This window comes from Oryctolagus cuniculus, chromosome 1 (genome assembly GCF_051225735.1).
Source record: "Oryctolagus cuniculus isolate XC-2025 breed Fujian yellow rabbit chromosome 1, ASM5122573v1, whole genome shotgun sequence".
NCBI lineage: Eukaryota > Metazoa > Chordata > Mammalia > Lagomorpha > Leporidae > Oryctolagus > Oryctolagus cuniculus.
This window is the reverse complement of record NC_142867.1, coordinates 4,177,242-4,194,129: the sequence shown is the minus strand read 5'-3', so window position 1 is coordinate 4,194,129 and position 16,888 is coordinate 4,177,242. Positions and strand designations below refer to the sequence as shown.

The 16,888-nt window shown below is 57.1% G+C and overlaps 1 protein-coding gene across 4 annotated transcripts in view; it reads right to left on the bottom strand.

Moving 5' to 3' along the window:
* The window catches only part of KMT5B (lysine methyltransferase 5B), a 67,727-nt gene extending 51,284 nt beyond the window's left edge, over positions 1-16,443 (bottom strand). Inside the window, exon 1 of one of the 4 annotated variants that reach the window (XM_051840841.3) lies at positions 16,055-16,443. The gene's annotated coding sequence lies outside the window, so the exon portion shown is untranslated. Of the gene's footprint in view, positions 1-14,809; positions 15,565-15,737; positions 15,904-16,054 lie in introns of those variants that run through there. The other 3 variants (XM_051840842.3, XM_051840844.3, XM_051840843.3) reach the window with 3 other exon arrangements.
* Between the last annotated feature and the right edge of the window lie 445 nt (positions 16,444-16,888).

Sequence of the window (16,888 nt, the reverse complement as noted above, 5' to 3'; positions counted from 1 at the left end):
TTTCTCAGGTGCCTTAGCAGGGGGCTGGAACAGAAGTGGAGCAGCTGGGACTTGAACTAGTGCTCAAGTGGGATGCTGGTGTCAGAGGCAGCAACTAAATCTGCGGCTGGCTCCTGATTTTTAAGATTTTACTTAGAGTTACAGAGAGAGAGAGAGAGAGAGAGAGAGAGAGAGAGAGAGAGATATGTCTTCTATTCACTGGTTCACTCCCCAGATGACTGCAATGGCCAGAGCTGAGCTGATCTGAAGTCAGGAGCCTCCTCCAGGTCTCCCACACAGGTGTGGGGGCCCAAAGATGTGGGCCATCCTCCACTGCCTTTCCTAGGCCACAGCAGAGAGCTGGATCAGAAGAGCAGCAGCTGGGACTTGAATTGGCACCCATACAGGATTCTGGCACCGCAGGCAGAGGCTTATTAACCCACTATGCCACAGTGCAGGCCCTAATTTTTATCTCTTGAGTGGGAATTTTAGCTGGGACTTAAAAATCTTCTCTATGACCACTTCAGCCATTCGAGGAGTGAACCACTGGATGTAGGACTGATGTCTGTATTGTGCCTTACAAATAAAAATAACTTAAAAAAAATAAAAGACATAAAAAGCAGAAACCCGAGGCCCAGCACCCATGCTTGAGACTTCCAAGGTCACGCGGACTCCAGTGTGCTCTGTGTGCGTGTGCATCCATTTCATTATCTGTTAGGGCAACGAAGCGATGCCAGAATTTAAGAAAAATTACAAAATAATGATTTCAAGCTAACGTATCCTGAGAATTAGGAAAAGTTCACAAATAAATCATTTTAGTAGCAGCACCCTTGAGCCCAGTTCACGGAACACAGGCAGATTCACTCTACTTTATTCACAACTTCAACTCAGTGTGGGTTACTGATCCAACCTGGACCAAACCTGTGTCCTCACGGCCATTTATGTATTTATCTCGTGATATTATTCTCGTGTGAAGCGAAGGCAGCTCAGTGCAGCGGGCGCTCCCGTCACAGTACGGCTGACAGCACGCCTGCATCCACGACTGGGTCTGCGTCAGCAGAAGCTGGGACACGGTCACCGAAGCAAGGCCTACGCAAGCTCACAGGTGAAGCAGCAAAGGGATCGATATCTGGGGGCTGTTTGTGTATTTTCAGCCCAGAATGAGTTACATACTCATTACCAGGGCATCGCTTGTTCTGCCCTCAGGAGCATGGATTTCTTTTATTCATTTATTTCTTTTCGTTTCATTTGAAAGGCAGACACACAGATGGAGAGGGATTCTCCATTCCCTGTTCACTGCCCCAATGTCCAGAACAGCCAGGGCTGGGCCAGGCTGACGCCAGGAACCTGAACCCCATCTGGGTCGCCCACCTGCACGTCAGGCGCCTGGTGCCTCCCACAGTGCCCGCTACCAGGAAGCTGGGCCTGACCCAGGTCTGCCGCTGCTGCACTGAGTCCAGGCCTTGTCCTTGGTGGTGTGTGATCTTTCCTACAGAACCACAGCTTACATCTAAATGCAAACAGCTCGCCCACGCCAGCGCTGTAAGGGACTGTGCAGAAACAGGAGTTGAAGACACGGAGCAGAGCACAAGCCTAAAGTTTCACGGCTGCTACAGAGGACTCCCACCCCCAGCATACAAGCAGTCTCTGCAGGGACACAGATGACTCGCGTGGACACGCTTCTGTGAGCTTGGCTTGGTTGACAACATCTGAGCTAATTAGCCACTGACTACAATTAAAGTAAAAATTACCTCAATTTAACCTGAAAATCGGCAGAAGAGAATTTCAAGTCCTGGCCACTCCTTAAGGTACAAAGGTTCCGTTGTTCTGGTTTCCCAACAGAAAAATGCCAGGAACGATGTCGGACAGCTACCACATTGCAGACACTTCGGCAGGCACTGGGGAGCAAGCACGGAACCAAACAAGGCTGTGTCTTCATCGGTGTGTCCCTTGTCCGGATGTCGGCGACAGAGCGCGTCTCCCATCTCAGCGATGAGACCAAGGCAGCCACCAAGCTCACTTACATTTCACATGTACCTAACACACATGTCCTAAACACCATACAAACTTCAGACATTGTTTTAAGTCAACACATACAAGCTGCACGGTTGTGGCGTGCCATCTGATGTTTCCACACTTGCATGCATGTGTAAAACTCAAATCCAGACAAGCATATCCTATCTATCTCCTCATTTATCATTTCTTTGTGGTCAAAACATTCAAAAATTCTGTCTTCCAGTTTGTTCTTTTTTCTTAATATTTATTTATTTATTTGAAAGTCAGAGTTACATTGAGAGTTGAGAGCAGAGAAAGTTGGGTGAGGTCTTCCATCTGCTGGTTCACTCCCCAGATGGCCACAACAGCCGGAGATGTGCTGATTCGAAGCCAGGAGCCAGGAGCTTCTTCCGGGTCTCCCACGCGGGTGCAGGGGCCCAAGCATTTGGGTCATCTTCCACTGCCTTCCCAGGCCACAGCAGAGAGCTGGATCAGAAGTGGAACAGCCGGGTCTTGAACCAGTGCCCATATGGAATGCTGGCGCTTCAGGCCATGGCGTTAACCCGCTGGGCCACAGCGCCAGCCATCTTCCAGCTTTTTCAAAATACATACTTTATTGTTGTTATCTAGCTACTCTACTGTGTAACGGAACACTAGAATCTACTTATCTAGGGGCTGGCGCTGCGGCGTAGCGGGTAAAGCCGCTGCCTGTGGTGCTGGCATCCCATATGGGTGCTGGTTTAACTTCCAGCCGCTCCACTTCTGATCCAGCTCTCTGCTGTGGCCTGGGAAAGCAGTAGAAGGTGGCCCAAGTCCTTGGGCCCCTGCACTCATGTGAGAGACCCAGAGGAAGCTCCTGGCTTCGGACTGGCGCAGCTCTGGCCGTTGCAGCCAATAGGTGAGTCAACCAGCAGACGGAAGACTCTGCCCCCACCCCACCCCCGTCTCTCCATAACTCTGCCTTTCAAATAAATAAATCTTTAAAAAGAATTTACTTATCTAACTTAATGGATACAATTATCTCAATAATTTTGAGGGCATTTGGTTTAATGAAAAGACCCAATGACCTACAAGGGACAGAATGTCTGGTGGGTTCAACTCCCAGGCGCCCTGGCTCCTGATATCAGCTTCCTACCGGGCACACCCTGGGAAGAGTGCTGATGAAGCAACTGGGCGTCTGCCACCCACCTGGAGACCTGGGGGGGGTTCCCGGCTCCTGGTTTCTGCCTGGCCCAGACCCAGCTGTTGCCGGCATCTGGGGAGTGAACCAGCAGACGGGAGATCGTCTGTCTGGGGACAAGAGAGAACAGGGAGACTAGTTAAGAGATCTCTGTGATAACCAGAGGACAACTAGTAGCCTGCAGCAGCAGAGGCAGCAGGAAGTGACGGGTTTGGGATCTTTTCTCAAGATTTTGCTAGAAGACAGGATTTGTTGACAGGCTGAATGTGGGAGTGAGGGAACAAGGACTCCAACACGCCTCCAAGCAGAGGGATGGAACATGGAGGGCTAAGACAGACAGACGCCCATTAGAGATCCCAGTGGAAGAGGCGGCTGCAGTACAGGTCTAGGGTTGGGATCTAAATCTGGAGTTGGAGCATTACTGGTAACGTATCGAGGAGCGAGTATGGCGGGACACGGGGCACTCTGACGTTTCGAGATTCGGATGAGGAGAAAGCAGCTCCAGGGAGGCAATGACAAACCTGACAGTAGAAGCGGAGGCGCAGAAGGAATCTAAAAGCGGCCACTGGTGACTGCACCTTGCTCACAAACAACAACTGAAATGGATGTAACGGTGACAAGACAAAAGACCTCAGGAAACACAGCTCAGGGGTCGGCACTGTGGCACAGCAAGACAAGACACTGCTCACAAGGCCGGCATCCCACATGGAACAGCCAGTTCAAGGTCCAGCTGTTCCGCTTCCGATCCAACTCCCTGCTAATGTGCCTAGGAGAGCAGCACAAGATGGCCCGGGCCCCTGCACCCATGGGAGACCAGCATGGGGCTCCAGGATCCTGCACCTGGCCTGACCCAGCCCCAGCCGTTGTGGCAATCTGGGAAGTGAACCAGAGCATGCAATGTCTCTGTCTCTCCCAATCTGTCATTCTGCTTTTCAAATACATCTTGGGGGGGGGGGGGAAGAAGGGGATATAAGCACTTACAAAAAAAAGATTATGGGCTGGCACTGTGGCATAGGGGGTGAAGCAGCTGCCTGCAGTGCCAACATCCCACATGGGTGCTGGTTTGAGTCCCAGCTACCCCACGTCCGATCCAGCTCCCTGCTGATATGCCTGCGAAAGCAGCGGAAGACGCTTGGTGTGCTTGGGCCCCTGCACCCATATGGAAGACACGGATGAAGCTCCCGGCTCCTGATTTCAGACCAGCCCAGGTCTGACCGTTGTGGCTATTTGGGGAGTATACCAGCAATTAGAAGATCTCTTTCTAACTCCGCCTTTCAAATAAATCTTAAAAAACAAAACAAGAAAAAACAACTAGGTTTCACACCCCAGAAAAGGTCAGAGGACCTGTGATTCAAAGCTTTTTCACCAGATTGATTCTCTGGATCAGAGGAGCAGAGATCACCGGAGTCTGAGAATGGGGTGGGATTCCTGAAGGGGCTGTGCACTGCGCTTCCTTGTTTTTCTCCACATTCACAAACACAATTTCCCTCTTAATTATAATTCTTACTTTAGCCCCTTTCCAATGTGTTTACGTTGACGCTAAATCATTCACACCCCCCTCCTTTTATAAGATTTATTTATTTGAAAGGCAAAGTTGCAGAGAGGCAGAGAAGAGAGACATCCTCCATCCGCTGGTTCACTCCCCAGATGGTGGCAACGGCTGGAGCTGCGCTGATCCAAAGCCAGGAGCCAGGAGCTTCTTCTGGGTCTCCCATGTGGGTGCGGGGGTCCAAGGACTTGGGCCATCTTCCACTGCTTTCCCAGGCAGTGAGAAAGCTGGACTGGAAGTGGAGCAGCCAGGACCCAAACTGGTGTCTATATGGGATGCCAGCACTGCAGGCGGTGGCTTTGCCCACTAGGCCACAGTGTTGACCCCAATAACACCCACTTTTTTTTTTTTTTTTTTTTTTTGACAGGCAGAGTGGACAGTGAGAGAGAGAGACAGAGAGAAAGGTCTTCCTTTGCCGTTGGTTCACCCTCCAATGGCCGCCGCGGCCCGCGCGCTGCGGCCGGCGCACCGCGCTGATCTGATGGCAGGAGCCAGGAGCCAGGTGCTTTTCCTGGTCTCCCATGGGGTGCAGGGCCCAAGCACCTGGGCCATCCTCCACTGCACTCCCTGGCCACAGCAGAGGACTGGCCTGGAAGAGGGGCAACCGGGACAGAATCCGGCGCTCCGACCGGGACTAGAACCCGGTGTGCCGGCGCCGCTAGGCGGAGGATTAGCCTAGTGAGCCGCGGCGCCGGCCAACACCCACTTTTAAAACATTTATTTTCAGGGGCCGGCTCTGTGGCACAGTGGGTTAATACCCTGGCCAGGGGCGCTGGCACACCATATGGGCGCCGGTTCGAGACCTGGCTGCTCCACTTCCTGTCCAGCTCTCTGCTGTGGCCTGGGAAAGCAGTAGAAGGTGGTCCAAGTGCTTGGGCCCCTGCACCCCCATGGGATACCCAGAGGAAGCTCCAGGCTCCGGATCGGCACAGTTCCAGCCGTTGCAGCCAATTGGGTTATGAACCAGCAGATGGAAGACCTCTCTCTCTCTGCCTCTCCTCTGTGTAACTCTGACTTTCAAGTAAAAATAAATTAAATCTTTTTTTAAAAAACACTTATTTTCATCTAGCAGAAAGGCAGAACGATGGGGCAGGGACCTCCCCATCTGCTGGCTCTGAGGGAATGAACTGATTATCTCCAACACGCACAGAGCCATGTCTGAGAGGCTCACCAACTTCAGAGTCAACGGGAGGAAGCTTCACCTCCCAGGGCTGTGCTCCATCAACAGGCGGGAGAGCAGCATGCACTTCAGACCCCAGAGCCAACGTGAACAAGGGGGTGTCCGCTGAGTGCTGTGGCACGCCAGGTGGAAGCCTGCCCCCCAGATCAGGTGCCGAAGCAGCCCCCCTGCCTACAATGCCGCTCCCTGCTAACGCGTTCTGGGAGGCAGCGGATGGCGGCCGCAGTGCTTGGATGCCTGCCACCACGTGGGAGAACCGGAAGGACTTCCGGGCTCCTGGCTGCGGTCTGGCCCAGCCCTGGCTGTTGCGGGCAGCCGGAGAGTGAACCAGCAGATGGAAAATTTCCGCATTAATTTTTTGGTGATTTCACAAAAGCAAACAGTTATTTCACAGAAAATGTGCTTGGTTCACACAAAACACCTGCTCTGCGCCCCGCAGGGACGGTGGCTCCGCTGGCACCAGTGCCCTTCCATCTCGCCACAGTCCTTCACCAAGCGACAAACACTTCCGCGGCTTTTAAGCGAACAGTTGTGCAATCTCAAAACTCTGGTTCCAATCTTTCTATTCTTTTTTTTAAGATTTGAAAGGCAAGGCCAGCACTGTGGTGCAAAAGGTTAAGCCACCATCTGCAACACCAACATCCCATATGGGTGCCAGTTCAAGTCCCAGCTGCTCCACTTCTGATCCAGCTCTCTGCTATGGCCTGGGAAAGCAGTCGAAGATGACACAAATGCTGGGGCCCCTGCACCCATGTGGGAGACCCGGAAGAAGCTCCTAGCTCTTGGCTTTGGACCAGACCAGCTCTGGCCATTGTGGCTCTTTGGGGAGTAAACTAGCTGATGGAAGACCTTTCTCTCGGTCTTCCTCTCTCTGTAACTCTGCCTTTTGAATAAATAAATAAACCTTTAAACAAACGATTTTAAAGGCAGAGTTAGAGAGGGAGGGAGAGACAGGAATATTCCGTTGGTTGGTTCACTCCTCAAATGGCCACAACGGCCAAAGCCAGGAGCCCAGAACTCCCAGAATCTCTCAAGTGGGTGGCAGGGCGCAAACACTTAGACCATGCCCCACTGGTTTCCCAGGCACACTAGGAGGGAGCTGGATAGGAACCCGAGCTCAGAAGGGTTACCAGCACCCCTGCAGCAGCTTACTCCACTGCACCACAACGCCAGCCCCGGTCCAAAGCTTTCACTTTACTTTTTTTTTTTCCAACATCTTGCACAAACCACGATTTTTTTTTTTTTTTTTTTTTTTTTTGACAGGCAGAGTGGACAGTGAGAGAGAGACACAGAGAGAAAGGTCTTCCTTTGCCGTTGGTTCACCCTCCAATGGCCGCCGCGGCTGGCGCGCTGCGGCCGGCGCACCGCACTGATCCGATGGCAGGAGCCAGGTGCTTCTCCTGGTCTCCCATGGGGTGCAGGGCCCAAGCACTTGGGCCATCCTCCACTGCACTCCCTGGCCACAGCAGAGAGCTGGCCTGGAAGAGGGGCAACCGGGACAGAACCCGGTGCCCCAACCGGGACTAGAACCCGGTGTGCAGGCGCCGCTAGGCGGAAGATTAGCCTAGTGAGCCGTGGCGCCGGCCACAAACCACGATTTTAAAAAAATATGTCAGAAAAACAAAACACTGATTCTGGAAACTATCACGCACTTTAACATTTCCCGTGATGTTACCAAGAACTCTAACCATCTTACACGTTAAATCTGTCTACTGATGGTTGACCCTAAATTATCCAGTACCAGGGGAATAGCCCTAAGTGACTGAAAGAAGTGACACACGATTTCTAGAAATACGCTCTAACCTGCTGGAGAACTGTTAGAAATGCTTATTCAGAAATGAAAAAAAATCCAAATGATTCAGCTATAATCTGGGGAAAAAAAAAAAAAAAACAGTTCAATGCACCAAATGGTTGACAGCGTTATCTCTGGAGAATGAAATTATACAGAATTTCTACCTACTACATATGTAACTTCTAAAAATGAGCACGTAATTACTGCTGTAATAAAACAAATTTGAAGTTAAAAATAAAAAAGGAAAATCCCACAGGCTGGGTAGCTTCCCACTGCAACAAAGCCGCGGCATGTGGGACGCCCCCCGCCCTGCCCACGCTCCAGTCTCCAGCCTCCCGGGTCTCCTCACACAGGCTCACACAGAGCACTTCTCACAGGGTGCCTATTCCAGCCGTGCCCACCGCTCCGCGCGACACTTATGACTGCTGCCTTCCCCGCTGTGGTGGGAACCAGCCAAGGGGCACTTCGCCTCACTGGTACAGCACCAGCCCGTTCATGTCGCGTGTTCTCTCTCTCTCTCTCTCTCTCTCACACACACACACACACAATTTTTTAAGATTTACTTATTGATCTGAAATGCATAACGACAGAGGGAAAGAGAGAGAGATCTTCATTTGCCGGTTCACTCCCCAAATGCCCACAACGGTTGAAGCTGAGGAAGGCTGTAGCCAAGAGTCAGGAACTCCATCTGGGTCTCCCATGCGGATGACAGAGACCCAAGCACTTGGGCCATCATCTGCCACCTGCCAGGCACAGCAGCAGGAAGCTGGATCGGAAGCAGAGCAGCCGGATTCGAACCAGGCATGCAGACGTGAGATTCAGGTGTCCCACTGCAAAAAGAATGCCTGCCCATCAGACCCCCACCTTTTTACAAAGATTTATTTATTTGAAAGAGTTAACAGAGAAAGAGATCCATCTTCCATCTGCTGATTCACTCCCCAAATGGCCGAATGGCCGGGTAGAGGCGAGGCGCTTCCTCCAGATCTCCCACGTGGGTGGCAGGGGCCCAAGCACTCAGGCCATCTTCCGCTGCTCCTCCCAGGCCATCAGTAGAGAGCTGGATCAGAAGTGGGTCAGCTGGGACTTGAACCGGTGTCCACAGAGGATGCCAGCGTCACAGGCAGCAGCTCTGCCCCACACCCCTATTTGCAAACTTAACACTACACCTAATCCCAACAGGTTATTAGTTCTTTCCTCCAAAATCTAAATTAAAAAAGGGCCTCTGTAATGTATCAAAGAATTCCAAATCCAGCTGCAATCAACACATCCAAGACTCCATGAGCCCTCTAACAGTAATTCTAGTGATTAAACCATGTAAACTGCCCTGCAAAGCTATCAGAAGCATTTACGCTCAATACCCCAATGTGGGACTGACAACACTTTCATGGGGTAACAGCTGTCTCACTGATGGTGAGAAAGTCGCCATGAATCTATGGTCACACCTGTAACCTCAAACTGGCTCCTAGAAATACTGCTGTCAGAAATGTGTCCCACTTGGGAAGACGTACAACGTGGCATGGAGTTCAGCTAGTGCTGAGAAGAGGAGAGCATCGGCGCCGCGGCTCACTTGGCTAATCCTCCGCCTGCGGCACTGGCACATCGGGTTCTAGTCCCGGTCGGGGCACTGGCTTCTGTCCCAGTTGCCCCTCTTCCAGGCCAGCTCTCTGCTGTGGCCAGGGAGTGCAGTGGAGGATGGCCCAAGTGCTTGGGCCCTGCACCCCATGGGAGACCAGGAGAAGCACCTGGCTCCTGCCTTCGGATCAGCGCGGTGCGCCAGCCGTGGCGGCCATTGGAGAGCGAACCAACGGCAAAGGAAGACCTTTCTCTCTGTCTCTCTCTGTCCACTCTGCCTGTCAAAAAGAAAAAGAGAGAGAGGAGGAGAGCCTTGGGGATTCCCGTGTCCCCGACTCCTAAGCACGACTCCACCTCAGCCGCACCGTCACTGTCAGGTATTTAGCATTGTCAACTCCACTGCAAAGAGCAGGTCTCCGCGTATGTGTAGGACGATGACAATGGCCCACGGTGCTATTAGGTCACCATTCCTGTGTTCCTTCTAGCTTTTGTGGAGTCCAGTTCAGATGCGTTCGGCCTCAGCGGATTCAACCCCTCCCGCGGCCATGCCCCCGTCTGACCCCGGAGGCACAGGCCTGCAGCTGAGAACGCCCAAGTGCTTCTTAACCCACCGCCTTTCCAGGGCAAAATGACGGCCAGAGACGACCTCAGTAAGATCTGCAGAACACTGACCACACCAGTTAGTCGAGATAACTGCGCTAGAGGCGGCCAGCAGGCTGAAAACTGGCCCCAGCGCAGCACGGCCAAACCTCCAGAAACGTGTACGTTCCTTACGGGGAAGTGGTCTCTGAAGATACGGATAAATCAAGAATTGAGAGATGAAAGACTCCCCTGGGTTACCATCATAAACGCCTTTCCAGAAGAGGCAGAGGAAAGGACAGGCACAGACGGCGACGTGGTCCCAGCTCAGGAGCGTGGCGGACACCAGAAGCCAGGAGGCAGAGAACGGATTCCCTCCCCCCGCGCCGCAGCACCAACACCTCGCCTGGGACCCAGAGGAAAGCGATGTTGAGCTTGTGGCCCCCAGAACCGTGAGAATACACGGCCACATTCCTCAAAGCACCGAGTGCGCTCCTCTGTCGCGGCAGCCACAGGAACCCGCCACGGGCGCCATGAAAGCCGAAGCAGAGAGGCTTAGGGCCGTCACACCCCATAAATACTGAAAATTCCAACACATACGGGATAAGCCGCTAAACACCTTTAAAAATAAGGGATTCGGAGCAGTCCGAGTCATCTCCACTGGGAACGCAGGCATGAAGCACAGGATGGTGCACACCAGGCTGCCAACTACGCGTCTAACACGCACGCGCTGCAGGGAACCAAAAACCGTCCTAGACACAGTGAACGTGTTTCTGTTTATAGTAAAACTTACATTAAAAACTACTTGAGTTTTTCACTTAGCAAAACATTTAAAACAAAATACAGTGATAAACTCAGGGCCAGACATTCATAATACTTTTCTTATTTGCCTATAGATCCACAGTTGGACTGGAATAAACTGTCTCATTCAGAAAGCCCTGCTTCCCAGTTTATTATGTATCTGCGCTCTCTCCCATTAAGATGAAGGAGTCTATGTGAAAAGCATCCATGTCTCCAGCAGTCTCTGCAAGTATTTCTAAAAATGAAAGTTTTAGCTGACGTAGTTGAAGGAAATTCCACAAAAATTCAAAAAAAACAAACCAACATCCCCCCCAAAAAAACAGTAAAACCACCTGCGTCCCTATCTCTACACATCTGAGCCATCTTCTCCCCTACCAGAGTCTATAAACAAAACCAGAGATTCTCACTGCTGTCCATCTCCTAGATCCACTGCTTCACTTTTCTAGAACAGACTCCACCTGGTGTCCCCCGTCCGGCTGCGGCCAGCACAGCACGCAGAGCTCAAGCAAACCAACAGCAGTGCCTTCTCAGTGGGCAGCAGGGCATGAGGGGAGCCTCAGAGGGGATTCGTGGTCTGCGTCTAAGGCCCATATCTGCAAGCGGCTCATACAGTGGCTAAGGAGGTGGCCCTGGAGCCCAAGCACCTGGGGCCACCCCAGCTGCCCCCCAACTCCCCAGCAGCCTGTCCATGCACTCACCACTCAGCCTCCCGCACGTCTTATTTATAAAATGAAAAGAGGGTCTAATTCTCAATGAGCAAAGATCACTAAAAGGCCTCCTTCCAAGTAACTAAGGCAAAAGCAAAGAGGGACAGAGCCGCTCCCTGCAGAGCTGAACACCCGCGTGGAGAAGTCCCTTTCACTCAGCTTCCACGGGGAAGACCAGCTCAACTGTGCTCCAGGTGGAGGCCGCGACACTGGAGGGGGAGGCAGCAGCTAGGATACTAAAGGGCACGGGCAGAGAGGGGTTCTGGTGTTACGGATACAAGAACTGCAAAGCCGTCTAACAAATGAGAGGAGCTGGGCAACCCCACTCAGTGTCTGGGGAAGGGTAGCGCACCCAGCGCCACGTCCAACACACAGCAGAAGAGACACGCGTGGAGACACGAGGCAGGGGGGCGTCCGGCCTGGCACCGCCCAGTCGTGCCGCTTTAGGGTACCAGAACGGTGCGATCTCTCCATGTGCACGGTGTCATCTCCCCCCACACGCGCTGTGCCATCACCACCCCGGTCTTACAGACAAGGACAGCTAAGAGAATTACAGCAGACAGACAGACAAGGCCAGGTCCAGGGGCTGCACCCTTAACATCACAGCAACAACACAGTCTTGACCCAAACAGATTTTAAAGCAATTTTTGTCCCACACTTGAAGAAAAACAGAACCAAACCTATGTGATTTCAGATTTCACAGAGCTCAGAGTGTAATGTGGGGTGGGGAGAGAGACAACGGAGTATTCTGGAGCTATCAGAGGGGTACAGAGACCAGTACGACGTCAGCAAAGACTGTGCTACGGTACGAGGCTGCCGGCTGGATAACTGGGGAAACTAAACCAAAAGTCTACGAATTTTCAGTCTAATCCCCACCCCTGGTATCTATCAGCACCCACCAAATCTCTTTAGGGGCAAGTGGCTCTAAGCTCACCAAGACCCCGAGTGAGGGCTTTGTTTCTGACTAAGGCAGAGAGACAAGGAGGTCTCCGACGGCTTCCTCAGTCTCAGACTCCACGGGCTCGCTGGCCAAAGCCAGCCCTCCCTATTTCTCAGTGCCAGGAGCTCCACGTCCCTGAGAGGGTGGTCTTCCTGGTAAAATACGGATTTCTCCCTGTGACACACAGCAGCATTTCCTTGGAAACAGAACACTCCTCAGAGGTCACTAAGGTGCACCAGACACTTCAGCCGCACTGTATGCGTCGGGCAGTGATCGTCTCGCAGACCTCGCTCTACACCGAACTCGGCAGCACGGCACTGTTCCTGGTGCTGGAAACCGGCCGTGCTCAGGGCACACTAGAGGGCGCCCGAGAGCCCCCACTTCCAGAGCCCGGGGGCTGCAAGGTGAGGAGGGGGCCAAAATCAAGGGAAGCCTGTGAGAAAACCGGGGCAGACCAGGGCAGGACCCTCTGCCAGTGTCAGAGTTCTGACCAGGCCTTCCTATGAAGGTGGCACAGTGGGAACACAGGCGCCCTGACACCTGCACTAGGCACCCCTCACCCGACACACGTGACCAAGGACTCACACCAGCCTGACCACGCGGGGCGGCAGGGAGGCAGGGTTACCACTGCAAACCAGAAGCCAAAGCTCCGAAGTGCCTGCTGTGCCTCTAAGTGGTCAGTCTGAAACCCTGTGCTGAAGGGGCCGGCGCCGGCACAGCAGGCGAGCCAATGCCGGCATCCCGTGTGGGTGCTGAGTGTGGGTGCTGGTTCGTGTCTGGGCTGCTCCACCTCCAGCTCCCTGCTGTGGCTGGGACAGCGGGGAGGATGGCCCAAGTCCTTGGGCTCCTGCACTCACACGGGGGCCCCAGAAGAAGCTCCTGGCTCCTGCCCGGCCCGGCCCCAGCTGTTGCAGGCATTTAGAGGGTGAACCAGCAGGTGGAAGACCTCGCTCTGACTTTCAAATAAATAAGTCTTAAAAGCAAACCCTTGTGTTGAAACTGCACACTGTAGCTTATGCCAACACCAGGCCACACGCAGCTCCACCCCGAGGCAGGCTTCCGCCGGCAAACCTCCCCAGTCTGCACTCCGCTCTCGCGTGCTTACTTCACCACACTCACTCTGCGGAGACCTAGTGGGAGAACCGGAGCCCACGGGTCTTAAAAGCTGAGTTTCTGAGTCCACTGGGACACCCCAGTCTTTCAGTTCTAACACCCAATGTGCGTCTCAAAAACCAGGCAAGGGAGGCAAAGCCCCGTGCCACACACAGAGGAACAGAGAAGCCAATCCGGGATGTCAACAGGACGGAAACGGTTCTTAGAAAGGAGAGCAGTGCGGTGGAACGGCGACCTTGGGGTTGGAAGTGACCTCCGAGATCCACCTGTGGTGTCCTGGAGAGAAGACAGTGCGGGCCCCGCCCACGCCACACGCAGCGACAGAGCAGGGCCCTTCACCATCTCCAGCGACACTCAACAGTCGGAGCGTTTTCCGTGCGCCCAGAGGGTGCCCGCACGCGACACTGTGACCAAACTGGCTCGGGGGTCCTTCTGGCGCCCAAAACGCAGCGGGGGACCGCGCACCTGGAGAGCAGAGTTCCCTTCTGGGAGACCACGCAGCCGAGCGACTGCCAGGGCCCCTCTGCAGCTCACCGGGCCAAGCAGGCGGCGCTGCCACGACTCACAAAAATAAAGCCGGGGCCGTCTTTACAGATGGATCCTCTCTTGCATGGCTTTAAAATAGCAAAATCCTGTAACGCATGGAAAATAAGACGTGCAGCAATAAAATCTGAGGAACACGTGTGTGCGCCCTCGGAGACCACGTGGAACTCGGAGCCCGCCAACAGTTAAGGGAGGCGGTCAGAGCCGGTCAGGGCCACCTTCCCCCCAGCTGACGCCTCTCCATCTCCCAGGAGCACGAAGCTCGAGAGCCCAGGTGGAGCAGAACTACACAGAACCGCTGGCTCCGGGGGCCACCGCGAGGGCGGGCTCGGGACAGAGCCTGCGCCTCCACAGGCAGCACCTGCCTCCTAACCCACCGGCTACTCCCAGCTACCGTGCAGTGACTTCGTCTTGTGTTCTTACGGCAAGTAAAGCCACTTTTTACACCAAGCTAAGTCCCTAAGACCACACTGTTTTCCCAGAAAATAACTAAAAAAAAAAAAATCAGGGTGAAAAAGTTACATCTTAGAGTTACATCTTAACCACGAAACGAGCGCGTCTCTCCTGCCGGCGCTGAGCCTGCGAGCGAGTGGCCACAGGCAGGTGGACGCGCCGGGAAGGAGGCCTCCCACCCCGAGCTGGGCTCCCAGGAGCCGCGTCGGAGAACGGAGGCACAGCCGGCTCCTGCGTGGGCCAGCGGCTCGCAAGGCAAAGGTGTCGCTGGGGGTCGGGACGCCGCTCCGATGCCACCCACGCCAAATCTGTCCGCGCGGCCCCGCGGCCCCGCAAGGGAAAACCGTCCTCAGCCGCAGACCTGTGCGGCCCAGGGGTCAGCACAGGCCGACCCCGGACGCCCTCCCGCGGGCACCTGCCGCCCACCTCCTCCGCGGGCGGTGAAGTCTGGCTTCAGAAACAAGCCCACCTCTCCTCGCCCGGGCTCAGCGAACACCGCTCACTCCACACCGAGCTGCAACAGCCACGCCTGAAGCCACACAGCGTGGACAGCCCGGCGTCTAGCTGGCCAGTCTGGAACCAAGGATGAGCCCCGCCTCCCCGGCGCTGGGCACACCGGCTCCCGGAGGCGCCGGCCTGGGAACCCGGGGCCGCAGCAGCGCGCAGGCTGTCCAGCGGGGACCCCGGCCGGAGCGCGCAGCGCGCACCTGCGGCTCGGGCGGCTGAGCGGCCTCGCCCCCGCGCCGGGCACCCCGCGCCGCCCCGGGCTAAAGGGCCTGCGCCCCTCGGCGAGGGTCAGGTCCCCGCGGCGCCTCACCACGGACTGCAGGCGCGCTGCCCAGCTCCGCGCCGTCGGGGCCGGTGGACGCCGGCGCACCTGCTTCCCCGGCCCGCACTCCGGCGCGGCGGCCCCCGCCCGGCCAGCGCCCCGCCGTCCAGGAGCCCGAGCGGGGACACGGCGCGCCACCTGCTCCGCCGGCGGGACCGCGGCGACCCCGGGGGACACAGCGCCCCGCGGGCCGCGGCAGCCGGGCTGGGGGGGGGCGCCATGGGCAGGGGGCGGCCGCGCGCGGGGGCGCCTCGGGAGGGAGGCGCTCGCCGCCACGCAACAGCGGCAGGGCCGCGCCGCAGATTGGGCGAGCCGGCGCCCGGCCGCCCATTGGAGAGGAGGGAGAGCGGAGTCCCCCAATCGCGAGCGGCGCGGCGGCTCCCCTCGCGCGGCCGCGGCCCGGCCCGCCGCGGCCCGGAGGCCGCTACCGCTCCCTTCCGGCCGCGGCCACCACTGCAGGCCGCCGGGCCGCGCGCCCGCCCCGGCCCGGCCCGGCCCGCGCGCCCCCGCCCCTGCCCGACTCACCGGCCGCCGCGCCGCGGGGGTGGGGGAGGCCCGCGCCGCCGGGCCCCGCGCTCGTCCGCCTCTTCTCCCCCCCCCCGCCGACAAGAATTAATCACCAAAAAATAATTCCTCAGAAAAATGGAGAGTAAAATCCAAGATGGCGGCGCGGACGCAGCACCGCCCGCTCCATCCGCTGCCGGGAAAAAGAAGTCCCCGCCGCCGCCGCCGCCGCCGCGCCCCCGCCCCCACCCGCCGCCGCCGCCGCCGCCGCGCCCCCCGCCCGCGCCCCCGCCCGGCCCCGCCGCCGCTCCCGGGCGCCCCCGCCCCCGGGCCTGTACCTCCGCCTCGCGCGCGGCCGCGGCGTCCGGAAGCTGTCCGCCGCTGCGGGGCTGCGCGTCCCGGGTCCTCGCGCGCGCCGTGCCGCCGCCGCTGCCCGGGCGCCCTCGCCTCACCGCCCCGGAGCCTCGCCGGCCGCACCGCAGACGCGTCGCCGCCCCCGGTGAGCCACCGGACGCCGCCCGGGACCGGTGGAAGGACACGAAAAGGAGTGCGCGGACACCCGACGGCGGAGGGACACCGCGCCACCAGCGCAGCGCCGGCCGCCCCGCGGCGGCTCCGACGGGCCTCCGGGCGCGGGGCAGCAACGCCGGAGAGGAACAAGGCCCGCACCGGGCGCTCCCGGGGGCGGGCGCATCCAACGCGGGTTTCGCGAGCTCGGGCCGCGTCGTTGCCGTCGCTTCGGCTCGCGGCGGAGGGATCGCGGCCGGGACGGCGGCGGCAGGGATCCCTCCGCCCCTCGCTGCCCTTTAAATCGCGGCTGGAGGCGGCGCCGCCGAGCGCCTCGCGGGCGCCCCCTAGGCGCGAGGGGCTGCGGTGCGTGGAGCCCGCGGGGCCGCGGCCCCCGGCGCACCTGCGCCCACCCGGGACCGCTCCCGAGCGGGGCCGGCCCGCGCCTCCCGCCGGCGCCGGGGCAGGCGGCCGCGGAACGGGAGTCTCTTTGTTGTGGGGCTGCGGTGTGGCCGCGGGGCACACGCGCGCTGGTGGCCCGTGCGGGCGGACCGAGGGGAGCCCCGCCGCGTGTGCGGCGGAGACGCGGCCCCTTGTCCGGGAGCCCGGGCGTCGCCCCACGCTCTGGGTCTTGCCATCTGCGAGTGAGGGGCACCAGTAGGAAC